At 43.1% G+C, this 7,802-nt stretch overlaps 1 long non-coding RNA gene across 1 annotated transcript; it reads right to left on the reverse strand.

Annotated features, from left to right (window-relative positions):
* Window positions 1–1,189: 1,189 nt before the first annotated feature.
* Window positions 1,190–7,375, reverse strand: LOC134480697 (uncharacterized). Its single transcript, XR_010055382.1, has 3 exons — window positions 5,038–7,375; window positions 2,214–2,245; window positions 1,190–1,798 (listed from the first exon to the last, which is right to left on the reverse strand). It is a non-coding gene; the product is annotated as an uncharacterized LOC134480697 (long non-coding RNA).
* Between the last annotated feature and the right edge of the window lie 427 nt (window positions 7,376–7,802).

Below are 7,802 nucleotides of genomic sequence, written 5' to 3' on the forward strand. Positions count from 1 at the left end.
TCAGCCTCTGAGTGGAACCTCTCAGATATCAACACACTCCTCACACATTGTAACTTTTAATCCACCCAGTATGGCTTCCTGTTGTACACAGCCTGGCTAAGGGAGGAGCAGGAACCATTGAACACTGTGAGGGAGGCAAGTTAAAGTCTACACATAAGCTAGCTCCTATGGTCCATTTCTTTACTCTTGTTAGCATTAATCTCCTGTAACCTGAAGCTTATGTCTCTGTCTTGATAATTATTTCCAAGCCGGAATTGGGGACCAAAGTCTGGGGACAAAATTATCCTAATTTCTAAATGTTTAGCTTGGTCTTGAATGTTCATGCTTGAGATATTCAGCATCCCTCAGTTCCTGTACAGTCCTACACGACCCTCTTTCCCTCACCTGCAACTGACAACAATTGATGAGGCTCTCTTTCTCTAAAGTGGCCCATTCTGTAGCCCACATCTGCCATGTCCATCCTTTAAGGGCAACAGCTAGAGATGCCCTTACGGATATGGATTCTTTTAGGCAGCCAAGTTTCTCCTTATTGCATAAGAAGAAGGCATGCTTCTCAGAAGTCCCAGCCCCGGCCATCACAGAGAATTCTGGAGTCATTTTCTAGAGATGGGACGATGTGAGACCCACTTGAAAAGTAGGATCTTTGCTGGTATGTTTTAATAACAGAATTCTAAAATGATTATTCTTGTGAGGTAAAATATGTGTTTGCTGTAACGTAATTTCCCCCCAAATCAAAAGATCTGGGGAAACCTTTGAGGAAGTACAATGTTTAGCTTGTGGTTGGAATGAGGTAGGCTTCAAATGCATTTAAGAGGGAGGCAGGCAAGGGTAGGGATATGGAAGAGAGAGAAAATCAATGTAAAGGGGGAGAGAGGAAGAAAGGGATGAGGAAAGATGGGATGGAGGTAAAAAAAGGAAGAAAGGTTTAAAGGCTGGAGAGAGGAGAGGAAGGAGTTTGGAAACACAGGAATTGGAAAATTAAAGTAAAAGAATATGAGACTATTATAATATACGAAGCCTGCCCTTGGCTGACAGTGTCTCATCTGCTCCTGAAGAAGGATCTCTTCTCTTGCCGTATCCCTACCCTGCCAACACAAAGTATTTTCTAGTCTCTCACCGACTCTCTTCCTCCTTCCACTTCACCAATGTAGTAGGAATTCTATTTTCTCCATTCTATTTCATGAATCTATTATGTGGAAACTTGAGTAACTTTATTTAACAATTATTTATAGAGAATTAACTATTCAACAACTTGGATAGCCACATAACATAGCAGTATACAAGACAGGACACTGGGGTAGACCCCACAGAGGTCTCTCTCATCTTCCTCCTCACAATCGTGTTGCTTACACAGCTGAAACCTGGGATGTGGAGAGTCTTTCTACTTCCCTCCCAAGATCACCCCAGCAGCATCTGGGTAGCCACAGAACCACAACAGCTGCATATGCCCCTGGAAACCCAACTGAACTTCCCTCTAGGCACTACTGTCAAATATGCCTGTGTGCCGTTGCCTGGACAGGGCTTAAGAAAGAGTGAGTTCAGGGTCAGGAGAAAGGAAAGGTCCTGGGTGAGTGTTACTGTCCAGGGTGGCTTTTCTTCAGTTTCCTTTCCTCCTCAGGTTGATGCGTGTGTGTGACTTTGCGTGTGAGGACAGTCTCCCAGCTAGCCACTATTTGGAGAGAAAGGTCCTGAATCTTTCTGAACCCCAGACCATTCCAAGTATCTCACTTCCATGATTCACGTGGTGACTTTCGTGATCGTACTATGAGACACAGTCACTCTGGACATGAAAATGCACCTGAAAAAAATAGAAAATTGGTAAGGTAGGATATTCAATGCTCAGAGTATCAATATTTGGTATCTATTTTTCATATCACGATGCCTTATATTTTTTTCTCTTATGACACATCACTTCACCTTTCTCAAATATTTGGGGTAGAAATCTGGGAGGTTTATGAGATAAGATCTCTTTATGTAGTACTACCTGACCTGACGTTTGCTATAGAGACCAGGTTGGTCTTGAACTCCTAATCCTCTCCCTCCCAAGTACTGAGAATATAGGTATGTACCATGCTGCTCAGCTGAAATACAATTTTCAATAATAATATAAGACACCATTACTTCCTCGTCAGTGTCAACCTGACCAGATTTAGAATCACCAAGGAGATTAGTAATCAGGCCTCTGGGTTTGTCTGTGAAGAAGGAAAACTCACTCTGAGTGTGGCTGGCATTCTGTGGGTAGTACCTAGAGAAAATAAAAGGGGAGAGATCAAGTCCCAGAATCCACCTCTCTCTCATTCCTTCCCACCACCATCCTCCTCCTCCATACACCCCTCTAACACTGCCATAAGGTGCTAACCAAGTGCAAGAAGCCAATGAGCATGGCCAGAACGGCCTGAAACAGTCTAAACAACGCTTTCCTGCCTTCAGTTGTCTCTGCCAGGTATTTCGGTCACCACACTGTCAAATGATTTATGTTTAAATACCTTATTAGTCAGTGGCTGTCCAATTTTCAGGTATTTCATTATTATGATTCTGGCTTACCTTTCTAATAATATTTTAACACAGACCTGTGTGCATTTCCCCGGGATAAATTCTTACTAGTAAAATTATTGAGTAAAAAATTAAAGCTATAAATCTCAGCCTTTTGTTTTGCTTTGCTTTGATTTTGTTGCACCGGGAACAGAACCCAGAGCTTTGTGAATGTTAGTCACGTGCTCTGCCACTGAGCTACAGTGACCTCAGCTGACCATGTTGGAGACTTTGAGGACTTAGCCCCTGGAAAGTCTGTGTTATTTTATCTTTTATGTCATTGCAGGAGGCTGCTTAGTGAGCAACCAATAGTAAAAAAAATGCTTCCAGACAAATTGGGTCAGGGGATCCTCTTCTGTAAATGGATGTGACTCCATCTTTCCTCAGAAAGATGTTAGTTCTTCTCGGCTATTTAAACTCTGTCCTATGCTGGCCATACTGTTGCAATTTCACTCTCGCATGTGAAGACAGTTAATACTGAGGATGGAGAGATAACTCAGTGGTTAAGAGGGAGCACTGGCTGCTATCACTGAGGACCTGGCTTTGAGTCTTAGCACACAAGCAGCAGTTCACAACTGACTACAGCTCTACTCCCAGGATATTATTCAACACCCTCTTCTAGCTACCCCACTCACTGCTCACATGATGCACTTGAGGGAAACACAGCCATATATAAAAAATAATAAAATTGAAAGTATTTTAAAGAATATCACTGCCCTCATCTTAGATCTGAGTATTTTCTCAGGGCTCTGTCATTTGAATATTAATTTGTGTTTAGTGTGTCTGGGGTGCAGCTGGGTAGTTTTCTGAGGTGAGCTATCAAGTAATGCTTGTTAGACCATGTCTCTCTCTCTGTCTCTCTGAAAGTCCCATGTGAGGATTCTATAGAAGGTGGGATAGAAATATTACCATTTCAAAAACCACTATAATAGGAGTTCCCATAGGATGGGGTTTTGAGACTGTTAAACAAATTTCTGGAAACACAAGGCAAACAAGGTCAAATGGGAGGACGATGTAATTGGCCCATGTTGCAGATGAGGTCGGTGGTCCCCGTGGTCATGTGTATTATTGCCCTATGAAGGTACCTACTTTACTGTGTGATAAATTCTGCCATGTCTACTCTGTGTGTGTGTGTGTGTGTGTGTGTGTGTGTGTGTGTGTGTGTGTGTATCTTTCAGCAGAAATCACAAGGACCAGGGATCCATCATCTTCCACATCACCTGCAGCTGTGAAAGATCTTGTGAAGATTAGCCAGACTGTAGACAGCCCCTGTGATAATTCAAAGACAGCAGAAACCCCAGGGCATGCTCCTCCAGGATCATAATGCGAAACTAGAACAGTCTTCAGAGCCCAGCTGCAGACAGGAGTGTGTATATACAGCATGTTTAGTGAAGGTTCGCTGTGCCCTCCTGAGATACTCTTCTGCACAGGCATCAGTGGAGGGAGACAGGCAGACACAGGGGGCCTCACTTTATTTTTTGGGTGGGATAAGGGAGGAATATATGCTCCTGAATGTTGTCAGAAACTAAAGAATAGTCAGCTAGTGCTCAGCTCATAGTATTAACCTTGAGAGGTTAATACAGATAGGATCAACAGCCCCTAAGTTAATAGAAAGATTCAGGAACCAGTCAAAGATGACAGTGTTCAAGTCACAACTTGTGTGGTGGGGGAAAACTTCAAAAAACACTATAACAGGAGTGAAGTAACTAGAAACTTTCTAGCTACGGGTCATTGGCTGTATGCAGGGCAAGGTCCTAATGTCCCTGCACCAGATGGAGACTAGGCTCCAGACACACTGATCCAAATTAGAATATGGAAATCTGTTCAAGCAGAAGGCACATTGGTCATCATAGGCTGCCTTACTAAATATCATGGACTGCCTCATTGGTTAAAAAACAGAAATCCACTCCGTCACAGCTCTGGAGAAAGATCAGGATACCAGGCTAGTGAGACAAGCTAGTGAGAGTTTGCTTCCAGATATGTAGTCAACCATGGTCTTACTGTGTCCTCAGGTGGCCTTTCCCCTATGCCCAAACATGGAACTCCCTGGTGAGTTTATAAGAGTGTTAATTCCATTATAATTGCTCAACCTCGTGACCTCACCTGACACCAATTATCTCCTAAAAGTTAAGATGTCTCCAATTCAACTCTCCTGTGAGGAGCAGTGGGGGTCAGTACAAATGTGGATAGGAGGCTGGGTTTCAGTCAGTGCTGTATTAGAGCACATGCTTAGCCAAATGCTCAGTTTCTAGCACAAAAACCCGAAGAAGTTCTCCCCACAAGAAGTTGTTGTCTGGCCTCCACATGCAAACAAAGAAAGTCATAATAGATACCTACTGTCTCCTACTTTTGATGTAAAGGTCCATGCATCCTGACACCCAGCCCTTTGTTTCACCCAGCTTCAAAGGTAATGTGTGACACAGGCCTGACAGAGCATGACATTGACTTTGATATAGAGATTGGCTGAGTCATTCAGCTCAGCTTCATGGTTAAATCAGACCTTACTTGTTTCCCATCCTGAGACCAGAGAAAGGGTCTGTCTTCTTCCAACGGGTTCCTGGTTCCAGTTGGAGAGCTGAAGCCAGCAGGATGAAGGGATGAAAGGGACAAAGCTATTCTGTCATATTTGTGGTCCCGGATCGGGCCAGGGCATCTCAGTTATAACACCCAACAAGACCTGTTGTTGTAAAGATAGTTTTAATTAAGTTTCCTATGATTTGCAAAAACATAAATCCTAAAGAAATTTCAGCATATGCATGGGGGCAGGATTAAATTCTATCACCCACAGATGATATCAAAAGCTGGCATTTGTGTCTTGCTCCCTTGGTTGGCTTTTATTAGCACGTACTTGCTCAACCTTTACCTTTTATAAAGTTTGGTATCTATGACCAATTGTTAAGCCAAGATTGAGAAGAACAATGGGAACCACTCAACAACCATTTAGCTAGTTAGGGTGTAGAACAAAGACTACGCAGACACTGGGTGATTACTGAAATAAGCTAAAATCACCATCTATTTTTTATTTTGTTTATCTGTTTTAAAACCCATCTAACAATTTCTAGCCAAAACACAAAAACATTGGAATAAAAACATTAAAAATAAAAGAGTGGAAGAAGAAGAGAGGAAAAAGAAAGAAGAAAAAAGTAAAAAAAAAAAGTCTCTGTGAAAATATGAGTGTAGCAGTTCTCTAGGTCTTGAAATCATTTCTGGATGTCAAATATTTTGTTCTGTGTGACCATCCCAGCATTTATCTTATTATGGTCATCTCCTGTCTTTTGTCTTTTGGAAGATATTTGAAGAGAAAAATGAGAAAGAAATATGTGTCTTTCTGGGCCCAGCCGACTAGCCCTAGGTGTTTGTCGGCAGCCCCTCACTGTGGGATTGGCAGCCCAGCTGTTGAGGGGTCACAGGGAGACAGGCAAGAGAAGGCAATTCATCAGCTCTCTGGGCGATGGACTTGCCCTAATGTTACCATTCCCCTATGGTCATAATAACCCCCTACACAGCACACCTGGAATAATTTAACTCACTTTGACCGATCAGTTGAGAAATGATTTGGGAAGTCTTTTCTCTTCTGCCAGGAGCTGGGTGGATTCTCTGTGAGAGACAGCCAAAGAATGCCTGCCAAGACTGGTCATGGGCTGATAGATCACTGAAAGGGTTCACTGCCATCCACACTGGAACCATGTCAGCCTGACCCCACCCCTCCATTCCACCCAAAAGCAGATGCAAAGGTTACACGCTGAGGAAAAGGTCAGTGTTTGTTGTTTTGCTTTGCATCCAATTAATTACCACTCTTTGAAATTCATGAATTCTCTTAGAGTATCAGACTTGCACTTTCAAGAGACAGAAGTTGGCTGGCATTCAATGGAGATTCTCTCCTTAGAGAGGTGATTGGATGTGGTCCCCGGTACACCAGGCCATCCCATTCCCTGCATTTCAGCAACCTCCTTGGACCCACAGGTATCTGAACATGCGGCCTCTGCAGAAGGCAGAAAAGAACAGCTTGGGACAAACTCCTCAGATAAACAGCCGACGTCTCTGGATCATGAACAAACCATGGTTTTTCTTAGGACCAGAACTTGTTCTTTCGGGTGTGACTATTTCAAACACAGATATGTTATTATTTTCCTTTTGACTCATTCATAAATCCCTAACTTCCAGCTTAGGAGTCTCCCGTCTGAACATAATGTTTGAAGTAGTAATGAGCCCTAAATGGATTCTTTATCTTTTTCACAAATGGAGAATGTTTCTTGCTGTCTCCAGCCATGTGTTAATGGTTTCTCAGGGGTCACCTGTACCGATAGATCTTTTGAATTTCCCTTGAAACACATGTGGTTTTAAGCTAGATGTTAATTGGAAACATTTATAGTGTCAAACATTTGATTAATGCTCTTGGTTTTAATTGAAGGGAATAAGCCTTTCTTAAGCCAAGTCTGCTAAGTTGGGTTTGAGGGGAAAAAAAGTTTCCCAGAATGGCTTAGAAACTTACTTGAAAGCCCAGTGATGGTTTTTTTTTAAACAGTCCCCACCATTTTCCAGCACCCTCTTTTGAAGCAAATCTTTTGGAGACAATTCTTAGCCATCGGATAATTGGTTGGTGCGGGGTGTGGCACACGATAATAAATGCAGGTGATTTTCATCAATGGCCAGTGTCAATTCAGAAGTCGAACATGACTACATCACCCGGGAGGCTTTGCAATGATACAAGCTCTGACCATGTCTAAACCCTTGGAGAAGAGAGCAAAAGGAGATTAAGACCATCGTGTTTGTTGAGAGTCCCTATACCCTCTGGGACCCTCTAAGTGGAAACAGTTGCCATGTGGCAGGAGGATCAAACATGGTGAAGTGCTCTAGGTGTGAGCAGTCCAGAGCCACGTTCAGAGGAAAGAACGTGTTGACTATAATTTTTGTTCATAAAGAGCACAAATTGGGTCTCCAGATGGTGCCCCGTAGACATAATTACCCATTGCAATAAATCACATGGACGTGACACAGCAATTATTCTTGAGCCTCCACCCCTCCCTTGTCAGGTGCTGGGGAGACGCACCCGGACAGTCTTTCAGGTATTTTGAGGTAGTGATGTGCAGTCCATTAGGGGTCTGTGAGGGGGATGCAGCCATTAGTGCTTTATCGTCAGCTGGGACAGATAATGGATGCAAGATGTAGTCTATTGCCCAGGTACTAATCCCCATTACAGCTGTGGCTCTCTGGATAGTAGAGAGGAAGCACGGAGAGGGAGGGTTCAAAGCCACATCTGCATGGTGGCT

Source organism: Rattus norvegicus, chromosome 10 (assembly GCF_036323735.1).
Source record: "Rattus norvegicus strain BN/NHsdMcwi chromosome 10, GRCr8, whole genome shotgun sequence".
In the NCBI taxonomy this organism is placed as follows: domain Eukaryota; kingdom Metazoa; phylum Chordata; class Mammalia; order Rodentia; family Muridae; genus Rattus; species Rattus norvegicus.